This window comes from Schistocerca americana, chromosome 2, assembly GCF_021461395.2.
Source record: "Schistocerca americana isolate TAMUIC-IGC-003095 chromosome 2, iqSchAmer2.1, whole genome shotgun sequence".
Taxonomy (NCBI): domain Eukaryota; kingdom Metazoa; phylum Arthropoda; class Insecta; order Orthoptera; family Acrididae; genus Schistocerca; species Schistocerca americana.
In genome coordinates, this window is record NC_060120.1 from 259692135 (window position 1) to 259717990 (window position 25856).

Sequence of the window (25856 nt, forward strand, 5' to 3'; positions counted from 1 at the left end):
TGTGAGATGAAAGTATGTAAAAGACAGACACACATAAATCAACGTGAAAGGAAAATTACGTGGTGGAGATTAAAGGATAAAAATTTGAGAGAGGAGTTTAGTGAAAAAGTACTGGGAAAGGTAAAACTGGCAGAGAGTGTGCAGGAGTAGCGGAAAATAAATAGTGCTGTTATAACAAAGACCAGGGAGGAAGTGTTTGGGTTAACATCTGGGGGAGAGGTGCCAAAAGATAAGGAAGCATGGTGGTGGAATGAAGAGGTGCAGAAGGTTGTGAAGGAAAAGGACGCTAAGAGCAAGTGGGATATGTCCGGAAGTGCTGAGGATGGGCAAGCATACAAAAGTGCAAAGAAGGAGGCAAAACGAGCCGTGGCTAAAGCTAAATCAGTAAGGGAGGCATACGAACAACTACAGAAAAATCAGGATATGAGAGAACTGATACAGATAGGCAAATCAAGAGATAAAGCTTCTAAGGATCTAATAGCAATAAAACAAATGAAAGATGAAACAGGAATAATTCTGCATGACCATGGAAAAATAATCCAAAGGTGGTTGAATTATTTTGAGAAATTGCTGAATGAAGAAAATGTAAGTGTGAAAACTGAGGAAGGAGGGGCAAATGAAGGATTGATATAAGTAGAGATGAAGTCGAACGGGCAGTTGAAAAGATGAAAAATGGGAAGGCAGTTGGCCCAGACCAGATCCCCATTGAGGTATGGAAGTGTCTCGGTAAAAAGGGAATTGAGCTTCTTTGGGATTTAATGAAGAAAATTTGGCGACAGGAGGAGATGTCAGACGCGCCGAGAACTAGTGTACTGATTCCAATATTTACGGGGAAAGGTGATGTGCAGGACCGCAGTAACTATAGAGGTATTAAACTGATGGCACACACAATGAAAATTTGGGAAAGAGTTATAGAAGCAAGATTATGCAAGGAGACTGTGGTGTGTGAAGAACAGTTTGGTTCATGCCTGGCAGAGGAACAACTGATGCAATACATGCTTTAAGGCAGATAGTTGAGAGACACGGGGAGCTACAAGCCGATCTACATATGGCTTTCATTGATTTGGAGAAAGCATATGACAGAGTCCCAAGGGACGAAATATGGAGAAGCATGAGTGAGCAGTGTGTGCCAGAGAAGTATGAGACGTTAGTGAAGGAAATGTACAGAGGAGCAATGACACAGGTGAGAAGTAGTGTGGGCATGACAAATGAGTTTCCAGTAAAAGTAGGGTTACATCAAGGGTCTGCACTTAGTCCCTACCTCTTTGACCTGATTATGGATGTGCTGGTGAAAGATGTGAAGAAGGAAGCGTTGTGAAATATGATGTTTGTGGATGATGTGGTTCTTTGTGAGCAGAGCATCGACAGACTTGAGGAAAAGCTGGAGGAATGGAGGAAGGCACTAGAAGAAAGAGGGATGAAAATTAGCAGGACAAAGTCAGAATATTTAGCACTGAAGGATGTGCAGATGAGGTCTTGCAAGATCCAGGGTGATGAGCTGAAATCAGTCTGCAAATTTAAATACCTGGGGTCGTACATACAGAGGGACGGAGGACTGGAAAGCGAAATACAACACCGAATAAATTGCGGTTGGAACAACTGGAGGAAAATGAGTGGAGTGTTGTGTGACAAGAAGGTCAGCATTGGGTTGAAAGGGAAGTGTACAAGTCGGTAGTAAGGCCTGCTATGATATACGCAGCAGAGACATGGCCAATCACAGTAACCCAGGAAAAGAAGATGGAAGTGGCAGAAATGAGGATGCTGAGGTGGATGTGTGGGGTAACAAGGAAGGACAGGATTAGAAATGAATGTGTTAGAGGAGCTGTGAAAGTGGGACCCACGGGGAAAAAGATACAAGAGAGCAGACTACGGTGGTTTGGGGGAAGAGTATATCGGAAACAGAGTTGAAGATATAAAGAATGAAGGAGTGAGAAGGAGAGGAAGACTGAAGATGAGGTGGAAGGATAAGATATTCGGGGACCTAAGGGAGAAAGGATGGGAGAAGGAAGAGGCAATGGATAGAGTATTATGGAGGAGAAGGATCCAGAAAAGCAACGCCGACCGTACATGACGTGGGACAAGGCGACGATAAAGAAGAAGGATCTATCATAATATACTGCTGATTGAGATAGAATTAACTTTCTAATATTTCCAAATATTAGAATCTTTTTCACCACATAGGCACTAGCAGGAAGAAGAGAAATTTCAGTGATATAACCTACCGTAACTTTGTGTGAAGCTTGTGCAGTTCTGCACAAGAATATATGGTTGACAGAATAAGCAGTAAAGGGAGTTTGTAAATGAGAAAGTTTGGAGTGTGTATACCGACAAGGGCTTTAACTGGAAAATCAGATATTATGAATTTGACACTAAGTAAAGAGGTTTTTACTCTGAAGGAGACGAATGTTTCTGATTATCAAAACACTAGTAAGTTGGTTTACGTAATATACTCCTATTTATAAAAGTCAAATGGAATAATGTCCTGGAACAATTCTCCAATTAGAAGTAAGCGATCTATTGTACAAAAATGTGCAAAACTATTATACGTGGTCCATATACTAAACACTCTAGTACACATTGTTTACACAGCTAGACATCACCTGAAAGCTTCAGCACACACTAACTCCCTTTCATAAATTTGTCACAAGCAAACCTAGAATGTGAGAGCAATAGCGTTCACAAATCTCACCATAAAATATATGAGAGTCCTCCTCTACATGCAGCAGACTCTGATAGAGAAAGCCAAAAACTACGCAGCCAGGAAGGTTAAAGTGAAGATAGTAATGGAGATTTACAGATAAATTAAGATGTGCATTTCAATTAATTATTTTAAATTGTCTAAATGCAAAGCCCCGCAAGGTGACCGTGTAATAATATACTCTAGTGAGAAATTTTTATTTGTGTAAACAAAAATTATTATCATGACCAAACGTACCATGAAAATGGCAGACTAGCTCTCAAATTCGACTCTTAAGCACCATCAGAATTTATCTATCCGTTCTCCATCAGCTATCAGTTCAGAGGATAGCAAGAAAACTGAATTAAATACAGATAATTTGAGACACAAAATTACTGGGAAACTGGACATAAAAATGATGTTACGATCAGAAAACGAAACCAGCAGTTACAGTAATGATGACAAGACTTAAGAAACAAGTTTGATGAAAACTAGCACCTCGTTATTTAATGTATGCAAAACACACAACAAGTGACAGTCCCTTCAAGTACTGAAAAATAGGAACGGGGAGAATGAAGCAGCTGTGAGGCAACTTCTACAACAATGACATTAATATATAACTAGTAAAACTTAAATGACATCTCACAATAATACATGTTACTTCATTTTAAGATACACTTACGTCAGCGTTAACGACGAATAATTACAAACACGAAAGAATCGTGCACAAAACAACTGCGAATGATCCTACGCACTCTCGCGTAGTGACAGTGTCAAAGACAAATACCGCAAATGCCTTCGCATGCGATGTCGCTGCAAATCTTGCGACACTTCTGCAAAATGCAAATTCTTCGTATACAACTATCTTTGAATGATGAAAACTATCCGTGTATAATCGAAACTTTCGACTATCGATAAAAAGGCGACTTTTTTCTTCTTTATTTTTTATTTTCATTTAATTCGAATACGTTGTCAGGAACCGAATTATTTTACTTCCTGCCTTTCCAACTGTTTTATTGCCTCTCTCCTGCACTGTACAGAACATGAAGCTCGAGACTTCTATGTGATTTCACGCAAGCTAAAAGGGAAAATAAAAATTCAGCTTGTCTTGGTGTCGTTATCTTAGACCAATGAAACTGGACAGGGATACACAATACTGCATAGAGGAAAATTTTTGTATTTTGTAACACTACCACCAGAAATAAATGGTAACAGAAAGTAAATGACAGAAAATTCTCTTTCTCTCTGAAAGACATGCATGTTAACACGATTAAAAGGTGCGCAGAGGTCAAGTGAACTCTCATAGACTATCTTCAAAAAATGTATGATCTCAGTTTTTCTATATACTGTGCCACATAGTTAGGGACAATAGCAAACAGGTAGCATCTATATGAGGAATAATTTATTCATGTGAACTGAGGAAATTTATAACCAAGTCGTCATTAGAATACAAATTTATGTCCGATGAGCAACTAAATAATATATACACACAAAAATATCGTGATATGAAAAGAATGGTAGGTAAATGCGGTAAAGGCACAATTGCAGTAACCCTGGCCAAATACTTTCAAAAGTTTTGAAAGTTAGGAAATACAGAAAAAAAACAAGTTTAATAAGTAGGCCTAATGTTCTAAAGCGAGCAATGTCAGAAGTACTGAGAGAGTAGTTAGTAGATACGTGGTTAAACCAGTGCAGCGCAATGAAGTCTGAGACCAGGAAAATTGAGTGAACTTCACTCACAGTTCTACGATGACTTTTATGGTCATCGGTTCTGAAACAGAAACATGTTCAGAAGAAAGAAAAAGAGGTGACTCTGTCTTAACTAAAGAGGGGTCTAACTGATAAAAACTAGAATTACTTTGAACGTTTCCACATCTAGCAAATCCATAAGACACACAATAGCCTATCAAAGAGTAAAAATAACTTACTGTCTTCTGGCATTCAACAAAGCATCATTCAACCATGTGACTACATATGACTAGATCAATGGATACTTGCTAAACATAGCGTTGAGCATACTTTCTCTTTCACATCCAAATCATTGTTATGTTCCATCAGAGAATTTTAAGTCTCATACGTGAAGTCAGAAATACAGAGTCTTTTGTTTCCAATGAATAGAGAACCTGCGACAGCTTGATGTACTAGTGGTAAAACAAGGTTGTGAATGTCAACATATAAATCTTGAACGCTATTTTGAACCCTCGCATCATGGTTTAGTCTTCTCTGATACACTATGGGTAGCTGTGCCATCTCCTGTGGGAATCAGGAAAATTGATCTTGGATAATCAAAACACTGCAAATTGCGACGATTAATAAATTGTTGAGAATAGGTGTGGTTGCTTTTGTGGATTTGTCGAGTTATGCCACGCAGGATTAGTCGAGCGGTCTAGGGCACTGCAGTCATGGACTGTGCGGCTGGTCCCGGCGAAGGTTGGAGTCCTCCCTCAGGCGTGGGTGTGTGTGTGTGTGTGTTTGTCCTTAGGATAATTTAGGTTAAGTAGTGTGTAAGCTTAGGGACTGATGACCTTAGAGTTAAGTTCCATAACATTTCACACACATTGTCGAGTTACCAGGTGCCATTTGACTAACAACGGGTCCAAAGACTTACCTTCTTCGCCATTTGTAGTGTGTGTGAATACAGTCTGTAGTGCCCACGTCACTGGAAACTGTTGATGATACTATATTTACTTTGTAGCATTTAGGATTTAGCTACTAGGCATGATGGTCAGGTCAGATAAGCAATGTGGATGAGTTATAACTGCCTTTTCAAACAACGAAACACTTAGCACAGGAGAACTCTTGTAATAATATTTTATGAGTAACACTTATGTCCTGAGTCTTTCTCCTTTTGTGGTACTTGCATTTGGAGCAATGCTTGTAATTACAGACACCACATGTAATATGATGGGTATTACAATACTAAATTGACTGAGAAAAGTAACAACGAAAATACTTGGCCAGATTGTTACATTGATAGCAGAAGCAATCAATGAAATGGAAGCATATGGCAATGTAAGGCACTGCATCTTGTGAATAATAATACACACACCAAAAAAAGTTTGTATCACCTCGGTTCCGAGAGTTCCGGAACCTGTACAGAAAATTGGAATAGAGATCAACATAAACTTCATTTCCACCCTGAAACTTCCTGGCAGATTAGAACTGTGTGCTGGACCGAGACTCGAACTCGGGACCTTTGCCTTTCGTGGGCAAGTGCTCTACCAACTGAGCTACCCAAACACGACCCATGACCTGTCCTCACAGCTCTAATTCCACCAGTACCTCGTCTCCTACCTTCCAAGCTTCGCAGAAGCTCTCCCGCATACCTGGAGAACTAGCACTCCTGGAAGAAAGGATATGGATCATTTCCACCCTTTTTATTGCTCATGAAAACCACACATTGCATGTTGTACCACTATATACTGAGACCTTCAGAGGTGGTGGTTCAGATTGCTGTACACACCAGTACCTCTAATACCTAGTAGCACGTCCTCTTGCATTGATGCATGCCTGAATTCGTTGTGGCATACTATCCACAAGCTCATCAAGGCACTGTTGGTCCAGATTGTCCCACTCCTCAACGGCGATTCGGCATAGATCCCTCAGAGTGGTTGGTGAGCGTCCATATACTGCTCTTTTCAATCTGTCCCATGCGTGTTAGATAGGGTTCATGTCTGGAGAACACTCTGGCCACTCTAGTCGAGCGATGTCGCTATAAAAAAATAAAAAATTAAAAAAAAATAAAAAAATGATTCAAATGGGTCTGAGCACTATTGGACTTAACATCTGAGGTCATCAGTCCCCTAGAACGTAGAACTACTTAAACCTAACTAACCTAAGGACATCATACACATCCATGCCCGGAGCAGGATTCGAACCTGCGACTGTAGCGGTCGCGCGGTTCCAGACTGAAGCGCCTAGAACCGCTCGGCCACACCCGCCGCCTGATGTCGCTATCCTGAAGGAATTCATTCACAAGATGTGCACAATGGGGGCACGAGTTGTCGTCCATGAAGAAGAATGCCAGCCAATATGCTGCTGATATGGTTGCACAGTCAGTCGGAGGATGGCATTCATGTATCGTAAAGTAGCTACGGCGCCTCATGACCACGTCGGCCCCACATAATGTCGCCCCAAAACAGCAGGGAAACTCCACCTTGATGCACTTGCTGGACAGTGTGTCTAAGGCGATCAGCCTGACCAGGTTGCCTCCTAACACATCTCCGGCAATTGTCTGGTTGAAGGCATATGCGACACTCATTGGTGAAAATAACATGATGCCAATCCTGAGCAATCCATTTGGCATGTTGTTGGGCCCACCTGCATCGCGCTGCATGGTGTCATGGTTGCAAAGATGGACCTCGCTATGGACGTCAGGGGTGAAGTTGCTTATCATGCAGCCTATTGCGCACAGTTTGAGTCGTAACACGACGTCCTATGGTTGCATGAAAAGCATTATTCTACATGGTGGCATTGCAGCCAGGGTTCCTCGGAGCCATAATCCGTAGGTAGCGTCATCCACTGCAGTAGCAGCCCTTGGACGGCCTGAGCTAGGCATGTTCCTGTGTCTCTGTATCTCCTTAATTTACGAACGACATCGCTATGGTTCGCTCCGAGACGCCTGGACACTTCCCTTTTTGACAGCGCTTCCTGGCACAAAGTAACAATGTGGACGCGATCGAACCGGGGTATTGAATGTCTAGGCATGGTTGAACTACAGACAACACGAGCCGTGTGCCTCCTTCTTGGTGGAATGACTGAACCTGATCGGCTGTTGAGCCCCCTCCGTCTAATAGGCGCTGCTCATGCATGGTTGTTTACATCTTTGGGCGGGTTTAGTGACATCTCTGAATAGTCAAAGGGACAGTGTCTGTGATACAGTATCCGCTATCAACGTCTGTCTTCAGGAGTTCCAGGAACCAGGGTGATGCAAAACTTTTTTTGATGTGTGTATGCATTGAAAATGCTTTAGGAACGAATGACAATATGCATATTTAGAGATCACGAATTATTTAACACCAGCAAGAGGTAGAGGTGATTTTTTGTTGGTCGTTCAGCTGACTTGTTGGCTATGTACCGTGTATGTGTAAGAACATAGACATCTAATTTCTTTTCCTGTAGCACAGTTGCTTTCAATAATAAATTGGTACTAATGTCTGATTTTAACTCGTTTCGAATCCACTACCTATTAGTATTACAACTATTAACAATATCATTCATAATAGGTGACCCTGAGCCTGAAATAATATCCTAAAAGTGATAGGTGTAATTGTTTCTGGATTATTATCTTTTCCATTTACAAAAAATTCAGTAACTATGACCTTGTACATGTGCCTGCGAAACACTCTTCCTAGATCAGTACTTGTAGCAGTGGTGGGTGAACCCACCTGATAATGTCCTGATTAGTGGATGAGGTTGGACACAACTTGTGAGCCCTCTCTGATCCCCAGGTGGCTTGATTTTGCAGTTCGTTTCCATGCAATATTTTCATTCTGTCGTTTATAGCCTTGATCTTTTATCCATCTGAAGCATATTGTAAAACATTCCTGAGTTTTATCGCCTACCATTGATGCAGCAAGGATTGGCCTGATCACAGTATCCATAGTGTTTTCAAATTTAACACATGCTTGTAACAAGTAGTTATGTAAACTGTTCTGAATTATAGTATTTATCTTGATATCTTTGAATTTCATCAATGTACAACATACAATAACATCAAATTGATATCTCGTGGGTTAGCACTTCCACTTGTCAACCCCTTCCAATCATCCCCAATTACAGTTACATAATCTGAAAGTACACCTGTAATTACAATTACTAAGGCAGGAAATATGTAAAAGTATCCAATTACAACATTTGACTCATCTTTGACACTTACCTTCACCCACATTAATCTGTAATAACCCCATTAGATATTATTAAGTTCCTTAAACCAATAAATACAACCTTCCTCAGTCCCTCCTCCCCTCCCCCGCCCCCTGCCTCATCCCAAAATTACGTTTAGCCTATCCTTGTGATAGATATCAAAATCTAAATTTTAAATTTCGCTTATATTCGCTTCTGGTCTCAGCCGATTTTCAGTTCTGAGTACTATGTGAACATATCACCACTGTGGGGCCAATGATATGCATAGGTTGACGTTGCATCTGAAATCGGAGACCAAGGAACAAAATGCGTTTTATATGTCTTTGTTTTAAGTTGCTTGTTCAGTCTGTGCATTACATCTGGCTTAATCTAACGCATATTTTTCGCTATCTGATATTTATACTAATAAAGTGGTTTGATTTCGCTACAACATATTGTGAGGGTTACTGCGCCTATTTATCTGCACGGAATTTCCTACACTGGTGATCTACGAGACACATACTGAATTATTAGTCAATCGGTAATTCTCAATGCTACATTCCTGCCAAATAATGGACTGTGAAACTAGACAAATCTGATTGGGAGCTTTCACCCACCCATATAATGTTTTTATTCGTTTATGAAGTATGACGAACGATATGGAGCATATTATTTGTGAGGTGAAAAGCAGAGTGATTACATTTCTCCTTCCAAACAGTGGACGAACACATGGAATACTTGGCAACGAATTATTGTGGCACAACCCTTTTGTCTTATTGACTTCATCGATGAGATGGATCAAACTACCTCAGTCACCTTTTTCCATGTGTCTGAACCTGACTGTTGTGTGAAATTTCACCAAAAAGACTACAATCCATACAGATTACACTGTGCTACTCCACGTGAAAATGAGCACATCTACCTATTTCCTTCCCTGTGTGGAATCCAGGTAGCTGAGTCACATGAAGAGAATTGCAGTTTATCTCCCATGTTGCACATTATCAACAGGTTTCTATAATACAATATCTCCAGATCATATAACCTAGCACCATATAGATACAGTTTCAGTGAAGTTCCTACACCATGGCATTCATTGTCTAAACTTCATTACTTCAGTCTGAACATCCACTAACTTGGTTTGCACACACAGAGATTGTTCTGACTACCCACAATGTTGTTAAATGACATGTCAAAGTTATCTACTTTGTTGTGCTATATTGGTGAGTACGCATCTATCATCAGTGACCTCATCCAATTATCTCTGACCACTTGCGAGTCTGGAACAGCAAAGCCAAACTTACTACAAAGGCCTAAACCGTTGGAGTAACAACAAGTTCATTAAGTAGTTTATACATAAAAGCTAAATGACAGAGTGTTCTCCCAGCTCTGGCAACTTTCGCAGGAATTGGTGGACACTACTCTAATGCATGAGGACGCATTGTGAACGACATGGACAAACTAGTTATCTCTTCAAATCGAAGTTTCTTTGATTTTAGATGAGAACAAATTACGGATCGCTGAACGGATTCTTGCAGTGTTGGATCAACACCATTAGTACATACGAGCCAACAGCAACCTACAGCAGTGGCAACCATTATGCACCTCGTCAGGGAGACCAGCAGCTGAAGTGAGACATACGCGTTCAGAGAAACTCCATGTGGCTGCTGGATGTAAATATCAGCCATGTCCCAGGATTTCTCATGCTTAACTGTGTACGGCAGATCGGCCCCCAGATGATGTTACTCAGGGTTCCAATGATAGCCAGTAAAAGACAAGCTGGAATGAGATTTTCACTCTGCAGAGGAGTGTGCGCTGATATGAAACTTCCTGGCAGATTAAAACTGTGTGCCGGGCCGAGACTGGAACTCGGGACCTTTGCCTTTCGCGGGGAAGTGCTCTACCATCTGAGCTACCCAAACACAACTTACGCCCCGTCCTCACAGCTTTACTTCTGCCAATACCTGCGAACCTTCCAGTCATCAACAGTCAAATGTCGGCATTGACGGGCCCAGGCTAGGCGAAAGGCTTCATGTCATGCAGTCATCAAGGGTACACGAGTGGGCCTTCGGCTCCGAAAGCCCATATCGATGATGTTTTGTTGAATGGTTTGCACACTGCTACTTGTCGGTGGCCCAGCACTGAAATCTGCGGCAATTTGCGAAAGGGTTGCACTTCCGTGACGATAAACGATTCTCTTTAGTTGTCGTTGGTCCCGTTCTTGCAGGAACTTTTTCCGGTCGCATCAGTGTCGGAGATTTGATGTTTTACCAGATTACTGATATCCGCGATACACTCGTGGAATGGTCGTACAGGGAAATCCCCACTTCATCGCTACCTCGGAGATGCTGTCTCCCATCGCTCGTGCGCCGACTACAACACCACGTTCAAAGTCACTTGAATCTGGTAACCTGTCATTGTAGCAGCAGTAACCGATCTAGCAACTGTGGCAGACACTTGTTCTCTTATATAGGCGTTGCCGACCGCAGTACCCTATTCTGCCTGTTCACATATCTCTGTATTTGGTTACACATGCCTATATTAGTTTCTTTGGCGCTTCAGCATATGAGAACTGTGTTGATGGACTGAAAAGTCCAAACAGAACACAGTATGCCATTCTGCAGACCTAAAAGTAATATATTTGTGTGTGTGTGTATGTCTGGTGTCTGCGTAAATCTAGCACATTTGTTTTACTCTATGATGTCCTTATAGTTCCCCAAGTTTACACACAAAAATAGACGTCTCGCTGATTGTTACACTCTTATGCTTACTTAGAGGCACAGTTGGTGGGGCAGGTGACCTGATCGCTGCAGCGTCCGTAAAGGCCTTAAAGGCTTGTGCGCGCAGTGTGTGCACTGAGGTGAATAATTTTTTGTCCGGTGAATGACGTGACAGAGTGGGCTAAATGGGCAATAGTGTTTATCTATGCCCATGGCCATACGGCGTGTGCAGTTGCTGGATTTGTTGGTGTTCCGCGATGGACTAATCAACGTTGTCTACAAGCGGTGGTGTATCATTTGTCGTCATGAAGTACGTCGTGAGAATCGTGGCTGGAAAAAGAGCCTGATTCAGAGGTAGTGGAGACACGCTTCATGGCTTTTGAATCAGAATCATTTCCAAACCGGACAGGAATTGCTGCAGGCAGTGAATGAATGTCCACCCCAATGTGTGTGTGTGTCTGGTGTCTGCGTAAATCTAGCCCATTTGTTTTACTCTATGCGAAGGGAACTGCATGCAGTTAACACTGTAGTCGATCACCTCACAAGATGCCACTGCTCACACATGCATGTAAAGCTGTGCGTCTGCAGTGGGCTAGAAATAATCTAACGTGGACAGTAGATGACTGGCGGACCGTACTGTGGTCTAACGAATCACGTTTTCGCCTGAGTTCAAATGATGCATTTCTTCGATTGCACCGAAGGCCAAATGAAACATTCCATCATGAATGTGTGAAAGCAGGTGCAAGCCATAGGTGGTTGTGTGATGTATTGGGGATGTTTTTCTTATCAGGAATTGGTCCCCCTCACGGGGATGACCACTAAAATAAACCAGCATGTTTATTTAAACGTTATGAATGGTCAGGTGTTGCTTTTCAGTCAACACGTGCGTGATGAGTGTGTCCTATTGATGCCGCTGTTATTCAAGATGACAACAGCAATGTTCAGCGGGGTGGAAGAATATGCGAGTGGTTTTCTGAACATTCCCGCACTCTAATACATTTCGAGTGGCCTGCACAATCGCCTGGCTTGAACCCCACAGAAAGTCTGTGGGACATGTGGGAACAGCGGGTGAAACACCGATATCAGCAATCACGCAATTTTGTGGATCTGTCCGATTAAATCCTCAGTTAGTGGATGATCATGGATGCGACGTACCCGCCCAGCCTTGCAGACTCACTTCCTAACCGGATCCAGGAGTTTATCAATTACAGGGGCTGAATTACAGGGTATTAAATGATGCTTTTTATGGTTTTTCCAGGGGTAACTAATCTTTTGTCTGGGGACATTGTACATATACAGGGTGGTCAGATACAATCTGAACAACATTGAAGGATCTTGCAGGGTAGGTTGTGCTGAGAATTAAGTTTTAATAAAAAATCTATACCTTCCGCCGTTTCCGAGTTAATTAACATTGAAGTCAGCCAATTAGACTGTTGCTCATGCAGTTTCAAGTGGCCCGCCAGATGCAGTTACTGCCAGTTGCTGTCATAGAGTAGATGACAGCACACGAGACTGTTTAGTCTTTGGGTCGGGTTCGATCCTTACTACCATCCCATGTCCACTTTTCGGATTCCCCTCTCCTTCGGTTTTAAAAAACCAAACGAAGAAAATGTTCAGTGACACCGTCTCTGGTGGGCCACTTGAAATTGTTCATGCAACAGCCTGATTGGCTAGCTTCAGTACTAATTAAATCCGAAAGGGCTCAACATATCGAATTTCTTTGTTAACAATTATTTCTCCCCAAACCAGCTTTGCAAGCTTTTCAGGCAGTTTTTGACCACCCTGTGTATTTAAAGCAGCAGGTATGTACTCTATGTATATCTGGGATCTTCTCCCAAACCACTGGGTCAATTTCAGCCAAATTTGGCACTCACACAGCAAACTTAGAGTAAAGCACTGTGAGCTATACAGTATAACTTCCCGCACCCAACAGGATCTGAGTTAACGGCGAAAACCTGTTTTTTAAGTCACTGTCGAATACGCTGCGCTGCTTGACACTGCGGAGGAAGGGGGAGTGGGGAAGAGACGAGTGGCAGCACATATGCAGGGAGAAGTAGATAAGAGGCGAAGAGAGTGGGGAGGAGGAAATGAACAGATATAGGTGGGGGGGGGGGATGATGTGGACTGAGAGATGGGGGGAGTAAGGGGTGGACAGTGACAGCGCGAAGGAGGACATGTGTGTGATAGATGTGCTCAACGTGTACACAGGCAAAAAATAAGATACCAGGGTGCTCACCGAAAGCTGTAGTGCTATACTTTGATATGGCTAACAATTAAAGCTATGAAGACAATGTTGCCTGAAACATCCGCTATCGTTTGCAATTTTCACATCAAGCAACGTCTGTGGAAGAAAATACAAAAACTAGCAGTAACAGAGGAACTCAGGGACAGAAAAGAAATGCGATTGTTTTGTCACATGTGTTATGCAACGGTACATCTATCACCAAACAATGTTGACGAAGCGTGGGCGTTAATAATGGAGGAAAAGGTCTGTGGAGAAAAGGTCATGAAATTCGCAGACTACATATATGGTCAAACAACGCATGGAAAACCCTAGCAGCACTGAACCACAAATTCTCCTGAAGGGTGCAGAAGAAAATAAACTCGCCAATAAATCAAATACTTCGAACTTTTACTTTTTGATAAGTAAGCTGAAGAGTCCGCCTGGCTAGACGCGCGGTCTAACGCGCTGCTTCCCGAGAGGGAAGGCATGCCGGTCCCTGGCATTAATCAGCGCGGCGGATTAACGTCGCGGTCAGGTGTGCCGGCCAGCCAGTGGAAGGTTTTCTAGCGTGGTTTGCGATCTGCCTCGGCGAATGAGGACTGGTTCCCCTAATTCCATCTCAGTTACACTATGTCGGGCGATTGCTGCACAAACACTGTCTCCACGTATAGGTACAGACGTTCTCGGGGGGCGGGGGGGGGGGGGGGGGGGGAGGGGGGGGTGCGGGGGCATCGAACTGTACAATAATCACCCTGGTTTCGCTAGTTGTTCCTACATTTGACCTTCAAAAATGTTTTCCTTTAAATTTTTCGGGCCTCTTAAAGAACTGTATGAGACGTTGAGTCTTTAATTCAAAACTATTGTTAGCCTGGTATCAGTTTACTATCATTGTGTTTTTCTATTGTCCCTTTATTATGAAAATGTTTAATAAATGTGGATCACTTGGCAAATAATGAATGATGTCATAACCTGGGGTCTAACTCTTCCATGAATCCTCGCTTCCCAGACTTGTTGGAGCTCAAAGAGCTGCTGTTGGTACAAAACGGTCGGCAGAGCCTGCCCAGCTGTTGAGGTCCCCTTTTGCAGTTGGAAAGACCACAGCTAAAATATTCGTGGTCGAAAACCCCTCGTTGATGTCACTAGTTGTAAAGTCAACAGATGGAAATCGTACAGTACAGACAACACAATGGGCTACGACCTTCACTTAACAACCGAGATCAGCAACGTTTGTGTAGAGTTGTCAGTGCTAACAGACAAGCAACACTGCATGAAATAACCTCCAAAATCAATGTGGGACGTACTACGAATGTATCCATTAGGAAAGTGCGGTGAAATGTGACGTTAATGGGTTAATGGGCTATGCCAGCAGACGACAGAGCCAAGTGCTTTTGCTAACAGTACGGTGTCGCCTGCAGCGCCCCTCATGTGCTCGTGACCATATCGGTAGGACCCTAGACGGATGGAAAACCATGGCCTGGTCAGATGAGTCCCGTTTTCAGTTGTTAAGAGCTGGTGGTAGGGTTTTAGTGTGGCATAGACCCCTCTAACGACGCACACAGGTTGTCAACAGGGCAATGTGCAAGATGGGGGTGGCTGTATAATGATGTGGGCAGTGTTTACACAGAATGGGTTGGGTTCAAAAATGGTTCAAATGGCTCTGAGCACTATGTGACTTAACATCTGTGGTCATCAGTCCCCTAGAACGTAGAACTACTTAAACCTAACTAACCTAAGGACATCACACACATCCATGCCCGAAGCAGGATTCGAACCTGCGACCGTAGCGGTCACGCGGTTCCAGACTGAAGCGCCTAGAACCGCACGGCCACACCGGCCGGCTAATGAGTTGGGTCTTCTGGTCCAAATGGACCGAGTATTGACCGGAAACGGTTACGTTCCACTACATGGAGACCATTTTCAGCAATGCACCGATGGAATTTTTATGGATGACAATGCGCAATGTCAGCAGGTCACAGTTGTTAGCGACTGGTTTGAAGAACAAGCTGGACAGTTTTATCGAATGATTTGACTACCGAGATCGCCCGACATGAGTCTCATCGAATATTTATGGAACATAATCGAGAGGTCAGTTCGTGCACAAACTCATGGACTAGTAACACTTTCGCCATTAAGGATGGCTGTCGAGCAAGCATGGCTCAGTATTTCTGCAGGGGACTTCCATACCTTGTAGAGTCCATGCCATGTCGAACTGCTGCACGACGTCGATATTCGGAGGTATGACACGGCTTTTGTCACCTCCGTGTAGTTTCGTGGATCGGTCTGGAGCTGGCGACATCAGGGAGTCGGCCGGCCTCCTCGTGGGACTGAGGCGGCGAGTTGTGAGCCCTCTGGGGCAGAGTTGGGGTTCTGAAGCGGTTATCACCTCCGAAGTCGGGAGTTTATGTCCACTGTGATCAATGAGGTTCCTGTACGGAAAACCAACAAAGCTTCTTACAGTGCGTTACCGTGTGCGAGCGACGAATTGTAATCAGGCAATTTTCCATTTTGTTCGACAAGTGTTGCGGTTTTGTGGGCATGTATATGTACAGTAGAAAGACGTCTCAGCTGGAGTGAGGTGATTGCGGACAAAAGTGTCAGAAGCCAGTAAATTACAACTGAAGACCTCTGTAAAGAAAGGTTGTATATCACAATTTCATAATTTTTTACGAAGTAAAAATAATTGTTGTGTTCCTTTGGCACTATTTATTAATATGTTTTATTATGCATGATCATATTTCAAAACATTTATTATATACTGAAGCGCCAAAGAAACTGATATAGGCATGCGAATTCAAATACAGAGACATGTAAACAGGCAGAATACGGCGCTGCGGTCGGCAACACCTATATAAGAGGACAAGTGTCTGCCACAGTTGCTAGATCGGTTATTGCTGCTACAATGGCAGGTTATCAGATTCAAGTGAGCTTGAACGTGGTGCTATAGTCGGCGCACGAGCGATGGGACACAGCATCTCCGCGGTAGCGATGAAATTGGGATTCTCCCGTACAAACATTTCAAGAGTGTACAGTGAATATCTGGAATATGGTAAAGCATCAAATCTCGCTGCGGCCGGAAAAAGTTCCTGCAAAAACTGGACCAACGACGACTGAAGAGAAGCGTTCAACGTGACACAAGTGCAACCCTTCCGCAAATTGGTGCAGATTTCAGTGCTGGCCACCAACAAGTGTCAGCATGCAAGCCATTCAAGGAAACATCATCGATATTGGCTTTCGGAGCAGAAGGCCCTCTCGTGTATTATTGACGACTGCATAACATATTGTTTGACACCTCGCCTGGGCTCGTCAACATCGACAGTGGACTGTTGATGACCGGAAACATGTTGCCTGGTCGGACGAGTCTCTTTTTCAAATTGTATCGAGCGGATGGAACTGTACGGGTGTGGAGATAACCTCATGAATCCATGGACTCTGCATGTCAGCAGGGCACTGATCCAGCTGGTGGAGGCTCTGTAATGGTGTGGGGCATGTGCAGTTGGAGTGATATGGGCCCCTGATATGTCTAAATACGACTCTGGCAGGTGACACGTACGTAAGCATCATGCCTGATCACCTGCATCTACTTATGTTTATTGTGAATTTCGACGGACTTGGGCAATTCCAGCTGGACAACGCGACACCCTACACGTCCAGGATTGCTACAGAGCAGCTCCAGGAGTACTCTTCTGATTTTAAACACTACTGCTGCCCTCCAAGCTTCCCAGATATGAACATTATTGAGTATATCTGGGATTCCGTGCAACGTGCTGTTCACAAGGGATCTCCACCCCCTCGTACTATTGCAGATTTATAGACAGCCCTGCAGAATTCATTGTGTCAGGTCCCCGCAGCAGTACTTCAGACATTGGTCGAGTCCATGCCACGTCGTGTTGCGGCACTTCTCCGTGCTCGCGGGGGCCCTACATTATATCAGGCCGGTGTACCAGTTTGTTTGACTCTTCAATATAGAATAGCGACATGTATTTTGCATATCTTACCATAATTGGAAAGTTATCTTAACTTTTATGTAGCTTTCTGTACAAGAACGCTGCATATTCTGTAAACGTACGTTGTGGATTAACGTTGTACATCAAAACATATTATTTTTCTCCTACCATGGTAAAAGTAATGGAACACATTAACAGAACGTATTATCTCACATATTGAAATAATGCAACGTATTTATTTAATCAACCTATAAACTAAAAAAGAAGTAGTTCTACGTAGGACAAGAAACGAGAAGAAAGAATAAAATCAGACAGGGCAAAATCTTGAACTGTCCCCTCAGAAAGCAAGTTCAAATAAAATTTTCTCTGTTATATATCGATGTATATACAGATATATAACAAGTCCCTCATTTTCCCTGCCGATAGAGGAAGAAGCTCTTTGTATAACGAAAGAAACCTCATAACAGGTATATGGATGTTAATTTGAGGTTGATTTTCTGTTTTATTTTTAGCAGAGGATGACATGAATATCATTACGACTAAGACGCAGATACAATGAATTTTTATCATCTTCATAGACACTCAACCTCGTGACTAGTAATTTTCAACTTTGGGGGGACATTTTATAAGTCCTTCAAGAACATTGACAGCAACTAAATCGATAAGGCCCGTCTCCTTTATAATGAAAGGTTTACGTAAACTAGCTTCAGATAAACTGTACTTACATTCACAGGTACCGTGGCACCCATTATTCTTCGGTTTTCCTGATCAATGCAAAAGTACGGCCCCAGAGCAGAAATCTATGTTCCGAAAGAAAAAAATGGATCAAATGGCTCTGAGCACTATGGGACTCAACTGCTGTGGTTATAAGTCCCCTAGAACTTAGAACTACTTAAACCTAACTAACCTAAGGACATCACACACATCCATGCCCAAGGCAGGATTCGAACCTGCGACCGTCGCGGTCGTGCGGTTCCAGACTGTAGTGCCTTTAACCGCTCGGCCACTTCGGCCGGCGATGTTCCGAAAGAATAAACTTTTGCTCTACTGTTGTAAAATATCCTGTCAAAATCAGGTAGATGTACAAAAGTATCGTTGCCCCTTTGTTGTTTTACCCAAACAAAACAAAAAATTGTTCTAGTCTACAGTTTTTTTGGTTATAAGACATACAGTGTTCATGTACGTACCACGTCGGATGTAGTTTTGTTCATACACGTCCTTACCAACTGTAGAAATATAAGATTTTCCACTGTTCCTCCTACGCTTCTTGACGTTTTGCTTCCAGTTTGAGGGATCACGTATTTCCCTTTCTATGCTTTTATTTATTAACAGAATACCACCTGGAGTGAAACTTACATCAGCCACATCCGCCGTTTTCATTGGTATACAATGTTCTTCCAAGATGATCAACTTAACAACTACAAATAGTTCAACTTGTAAGCAGTAAAAAAATGGTCCGTTGTTATGGTAATATGTCTCATACGATGTACCTCTTTATTCCAGTGAAAACTAAATATTGTCAAAAATGTGATATATAGCGTTCCTTTAGGGAGGTCTACAGTTATTTCCGTGGAAACATGAAGTGTGGTGCTTTTGTGTGACTTTTTCCCTGTTGATCTTGAACAATATTTCTGCTTGGGTTGTTGTGGAGATTATCGGCGGGAGCTGCTAGAAACCAGCTGCAGGCGGCCTATGAACTGTTAATGGTGTACAAGTTGCAGTTCAGTTCTCGAATATCGGAATCTTTTGGAGAGTAGTCAGAGAGCTACAGGGCTTTATCAACTTTGGAGTAGTGAGAAATTCGTGTCTCACAGGTCAAAACGAAGATGGCGATGCTTATTTAGACTGATTAAATCGTGTAGCAGCGCGAATGATTACCTCGAGTTCGCTAATGTTTTCGATTTGATCTCTGGAGCAGTACGTAGCATAATTCGTCTTTCGCACGGCTCAGCGCTGGCTACGGCCGCACGGTTGACTTTGCTAGACGCCATGGGAGCTGTAAGGGGTACTACAATCTACTGTCGACAGTGGTATGACTTAGTAAATATCGTACCCCTTATGCAGCGCTACTTCCTGTAACTTTACAAGCAGGGCGCGCCTGTTCCAGCAGGGGCGTTGTGCGGCTTTTTCCGTTCAACAATGCCCGAACGCTATTGTTCGTGGAGAGTGTGCAAAATTACACGCGAAATACAGTGGACAAATCAGTATCGCCATTCTTAGTCAACAGCATCCGTTGGCGGCGCTTATTATTACTTGAGCAGTTATAAACGCTACCATAGACGTCACTGCGTGGAATATTAATTTGGGAAAGCATGCAACAGTGGCACACTTCAGTTTGAAAGTGGTTATTAACACGACCACCGTCAGATGTAGGCATTTTTCGGAGGTGTGTTACTTGCGAAGGCATAAACGAAATAAAATGACAGGTACTGTTCTCCTTTCAAATCAACACTTTTTCACCTGAAAGTAACTTCCATGTTCATTTTCCTATGCCTTAGAAAACAGAAAGAATCAAATCTTCCCCCAGACTTACTATAACTCAATATTTGTAAAGGACTCAAGCGAGAAACTACGTGAGTTTTTGTTAAGTGTACACAACATTAATAAAGAAATATGAATCTTCATTTTCCTAATACAACTTGAGCGCTTTCAAAACAATAATGGTGTAGAGACGGTAGCCATTTTATATCACTTCTTTTTTCTTGATTTCATGGACGCGCGATTTGTATGTTCCCATTTAAGGCAAATATCCTGTTTGAAGTTGATGTCTAGGCCATCATCACAGTGTTTCTTTTTTTCACACGTTTTCGATTGGTTCAATTGGCTCTGAGCACTATGGGACTTAACTGCTGAGGTCATCAGTTCCCTAGAACTTAGAACTACTTAAACCTAACTAACCTAAGGACACCACACACATCCATGCCCGAGACGGGATTCGAACCTGCGACCGTAGCGGTCGCGCGGTGCCAGACTGTAGCGCCTAGAACCGCTTGGCCACTGCGGCCGGCCGTTTTCGATTGTTGCGATGTAAAGCGAAGCAGTGACTGTAACTATCGAGACAGTTATTGATAAACATTTCATTCCATTTACATGTTTCTGACATTAAAGAATTTCCTCACAATTTTGACAAATGCTGTGCCTAAAATTTTTGAGGTTAGACTTGTGGCAGTATACCGCTAAGCCACACATCCAGTATCTTCAGCATCTTATATATTTCCTGGCGTGTAATCGAGATCTGTCTATGTACTCGATTACAAAATTTCAATTTCGCCTGCGCATTGATACTGTTGTATGGCACTTCTTCATTCAAAGACAAGGACATAAATATCGTAACACAAAACAACGTATCCGGTCAACAGACACTTCTTACCAGCATATACTGCAATTAAAACCAAAACGGATAGCGTGATCAGGCTGTTAGTAAATTGACGGTTAGCAGTTTCTTCCGCCGACTCTTTGAATTATTCTTAGAGTATAGGGTAGCTTGTTGCAGAGGCGGATTGCAGCAGTGGATAAGGATTGGGTAATATTTTTTTGTTTTATTTTATGGATGGGATTTTGTTGCTGTTAAGGTGAGGTCATAAAAACTTGATCGGTGATGCAACGTACTTGTGCTCACGTAAATTGAGGAGCCGATGATGTAGGCACAGAGTTTGGAAGTAACGTGACTTGTCGGTCCCGACCTCCCTAACTGGACGCATCGAGCACTGACACAGATTTGATTTAGACCATCTAGAGAGTTTTCACTATCCCATGTTGGATTACATCGCGGTAGTGGAGGTTCGAGGGAACGAGTGGTTGCGAAACTTTGCGTTCCATATTTTGCGTAAATGTATTGCGAAACTTATTGAGAGTATACAGACAACTGGAAGTGTTCCTCCCAAGGGACAGGCGCAGCCTCAGGCTTCAACTCCTGTCTACGCGACAATGGACAGACGAATTCTGAAACAGAAATGACGTAGTGCCTCTACGGCATCAAGTTGCTCAAAGCGCTAGGTTACATCGTCCGCTTCACAGACAACGTCCATCCACAGCAGCCAGCCAGCATGTCGTCCTAGCCAACAGAGGAAGAATGATGCCAGTACGCGTCCAAGGTGCTCAGTATACGAAGCCAGATGACTAGACCAGCATTGACAGTCCTAAAATTCCGTCATTGCAACACCGATCCTAACCCGTCCAGGCATCGGCACGATGCCGTATCATATTACCCATCCATCAATTCATCATCCCGCTAGCCAAATCTAGCATGATTCTAATAACCCGCTAGCTCCGCCTAGCAAAACAGGAGATTCATCTTTACAGATCACCAGAGGCCAATCCACCAAGTGAGGTCAAAACTCGCCACACCGAGAAGATTTGCTGGAATAGCATTTAACTGCTTCAGCTGCACTGGATCATGTCTAGGAGTAGACCTGGAAGTATCAGCGACAGCGTCAAGTGTTCTTGCATACAGCGACAATATTTTCTGCTCAGTTGAGGTACTGATCTGCACATGTCTAAGGGGACACGAAAGGCAAACGGGCTCGAAAAATCGGGTTTTAGATTTTTGTTTGTATGAAAAGCCCACTATTCCATGCGCAAAACCGTTTTTGTTTCATATAAGTACCACAATTTGTTCGTGAATTACGATTGTTTTCCTGATGCTCTGTGCGATATCGCATTTAAATGCCAAGCCTTCTTTTTTGCATCGTGCAGAGAAAATCACATCGATTTCGACATTCTTTGTTCGCCGTTTGCTGCTTCTATTGTTGTGTCATGTCAAGGATTCATACACTGTGTTTACTACCGATACCCTTCGTTCCGATCGTGTTTGTTATTGTTTTCGAGCGCTATTGTTTGTTCTTCATGCGAGTGAAGTAAGCGTTGATTTACATTTTCTCTGGTTTCACACCTTTTTATAAAAATGCGGCGAATAAGGAAATTGTTGACTAAAGTAAAATTCAGACGAAATAAATATGTAAAGGTAAATGAGGTTAGTGGGTCAAAGTAACGAAGAATGTCAGATGTAAAGAAAATCAGTACCTCAAGGAAGAAACTGTAGTATCTTCAAGGCTTTTCCTCGCAGTCAGCTTGCGGAGATGAACACTCAGAAAATATTGTGCTTTGTGATTTCATTTCCAAAAATACTGTATGCAGAATGTGTGGTGGTGAAATATCTTTGAGAGGGAATCAGTGTCTTCACAAAAGGATTGTGTCAAAACTGGCACTGAATTGTGCTCAGTGTGAAGCAATTGCTACTACAATGACGTCAGAAATAATTACCTGCATGATAATAACATAAGATTAGTTCGTGGTCTCAGATCCATTGGTAAAGGATGGAGGCAGGCCAGCGTTTCTGTGGAATGCTTGACATTCCAAATCTACCTGCAAAATTTATGACTTACGATGAAATTACTGGAACTGCTGTCGCTAAAGTCTGTAACCTTTCAGTGAAAGAAGCAGAAGAAGTACTCAGGCAAAATGCATGTTTTGATAGCAGCTGGCAGAAACTTGGCCACACTTCACTAAATTTTGTTGTGACGGTTGCGTTCTTTGATACTGGCATGGTAACTGATGTAGAGATTCTAAGCAATTATTATATAACTTGAGGGAATGAAACGAAGAAAGACGATAAATACAACTGTCAGAAGAACTGAGGAGGAGGATATTAACGTTTAACGTCCCGTCGACGACGAGGTCATTAGAAACGTGGCACAAGTTCGGATTAGGAAAGGATGGGGAAGGAAATCGGCCGTTCCCTTTATCAAAGGAGCTATCCAGACATTTGCCCGAAGCGCTTTAGGGAAATCACGGGAAACCTAAATCATGATGTGCTAACCACGGTGCCACCTCGCTCGGTGTGTCAGAAGAATTAGGCTACTCCAAGTGATGGAATGGAAGCAGCAGCAGCTTGCAGTATTCTTAATCGTTCAGTGGTAAATAGAAATGTTAAATGCACACAGTGTTTAGGGGACGATAACAGCTAGGCTTATGATCGGATGTGTGCAGAAGAGCCATACAGTTCTAGTATCACGATTTCCAAATTTGAATGCATTGGGCATATACAGAAGAGAATGGGGTCCAGGCTGAAGTCGGCTGACAAATGTTGAAATAGATTACAGAATTATTATTGCTTGGCCATTAGAAGAAATATTTGGAATTTAGAACACTTGAAGAAACCTGTATGGGTTATGCTTTTCCACAAATGAAAATCCTCAACACTTTCTTTGCCCGAATGGTTCTGACACTTGGTACAAGTACATGAGAAGTGTAACACATAATCACAAACATTCTTTACCCGCTACAGTAATGGATGAAATTAAACCTATATTTAGAGACTTTCATAAGGATTCTTTGTTGAAGAAATGTCTTCGTGGGAAAACACAAAATTTAAATGAATGTGTAAATTTAAATGAATGTGGACCTTGTTATCAAAAATTGCATTTGTTCAGGTTATAACCCTCAAATTTGATGTTTATTATGAAATTTTATGCTTCATTGACGGTATAACAAACGAGATAGGATATTTTGGAGGCATTGGACATAAAATCTAGTGGAAATACGCCAGAATCATTGCTGTAAATAGATAAAGAGAGAATCTGTATAGCAGAAGTTGTTTATTTTAAAATGCACAAAAGCAACAAGACAGGAAAGAAGAGGGACCAAGAGCAGAGAAGGTGATCAGTATGGTTCACACGATGCTCAGTAAGGTGCAGGAAACTGTTAATTGCAGGAAATCCTCATAATTAACTTTAAAAATTGCAATATTAAACTTCAAATTGATTTTTCTCAAAACTACATTTTATGATTTTCAGGTACCACCATTTTCTGAACTAAACAGCTTAAAGTATAAAATTTGAGCAATTTGTACTCAGGATGATCACTAATGTGTAAAAAAATGATTTTTTTGGTAAAGATTGGCACAGACACAATGTTGTTGTTGTTGTGGTCTTCAGTCCTGAGACTGGTTTGATGCAGCTCTCCATGCTACTCTATCCTGTGCAAGCTTCTTCATCTCCCAGTACCTACTGCAACCTACATCCTTCTGAGTCTGCTTAGTGTATTCATCTCTTGGTCTCCCTCTACGATTTTTACCCTCCACGCTGCCCTCCAATGCTAAATTTGTGATCCCTTGATGCCTCAAAACATGTCCTACCAACCGATCCCTTCTTCTAGTCAAGTTGTGCCACAAACTTCTCTTCTCCCCAATCCTATTCAATACCTCCTCATTAGTTACGTGATCTACCCACCTTATCTTCAGCATTTTTCTGTAGCACAATAGGGACAAAAATTGCCCTCCGTCTCCCTACAGGCGATGCGACATACGATAGCCTGCCGTAAGCCGGATTACAACATGTAACGGGTGTCCAGGAAGTAAGGACGAAATCGAATTTTGCGCCATTTGGTCCTATGACGGTTGGCAGCCGTGGTTTTTCCATGTTTGTCATCTGCCATCCTTCCCATTAGTAGCCTGACAGCTTTTGTGTGGTGAGCATTGTTGTTTGATGTCTATTTCCGTCATGGGGCAGATCACAACTGAGCAACGTATCCAAGTGATAAAAAGTTATTACAAAAACAATGAAAATCCTACGGCAACCGTTCGTGAATTGCAAGTGACACTCGGACGTAGTGCTGCTACAACGGAATCATCAGTTCGGAAGTTGATCCGGAAGTTTGAGACCACGGGTTCTGTTTCGAACGTTAAGATAACAGGACGACCACGTTCTGTTCGAACACAAGAAAACATTTCTGTCGTGCGTGAGAATGTGACCATAAGCCCCAGAAAATCGGTTCGCCGACGAGCTGAGGAATTGAATTTATCAAGTTCACTGCATGAAATCGTATCAAAAGATCTGAAAATGCACGCGTACAAGATTAAACTTACGCAAGAATTGAAGCCTGCAGATCATGAAAAGAGACATCGATTTGCTTAATGGGTCTTGGCTCGACAAGCAGAGACCGAGAAAACTTCACAAAAAGAATAATTTTCTCAGTTGAAGCGCACTTCCACCTCAGCCGGTATGTCAATAAGCAGTACTGCAGAATTTGAGGTAAAGGAAGTCTGCGAGTGACTGTGGGAAATCAGACGCATCCACAACGCACGTGGGTTCTGGCAAGAGGAATGATCGGCCCGTACTTTTTTGAAAATATGAACGGCGATCGGTACCGAAACATGCTTTCCGATTGGCTTTTCCCTCTTATCGATGAAAATGACGAGTTTTGGTTTCAACTAGATGGTGCAACATGTCACACATCACGTGAAACGATTGCTCTGCTGAATGATAAGTCTCCTCAAAAAAATAGCTCTTTGCGTGGCAACCAGGAATGGCCTGCCAGATAATGCGATTTTACGTCCTGTGAATTTTTGCGTGGGGATTTGTGAAATGAAAAATATACGTGAACAAACCACAAACAGTCGACATAAAAGTTTTCTGGGTATGGTACTGCGTCATAATGTAAAAAACTACTGC

General features: G+C 42.6%; 1 protein-coding gene across 2 annotated transcripts in view; it reads right to left on the minus strand.

The window, feature by feature from the left end:
• The window catches only part of LOC124591810 (trehalase-like), a 29335-nt gene extending 25810 nt beyond the window's left edge, over positions 1-3525 (minus strand). For both annotated transcript variants that reach the window (XM_047131773.1, XM_047131772.1), the window contains exon 1: positions 3360-3525. The gene's annotated coding sequence lies outside the window, so the exon portion shown is untranslated. The remainder of the gene's footprint in view (positions 1-3359) is intronic.
• Positions 3526-25856: the final 22331 nt, after the last annotated feature.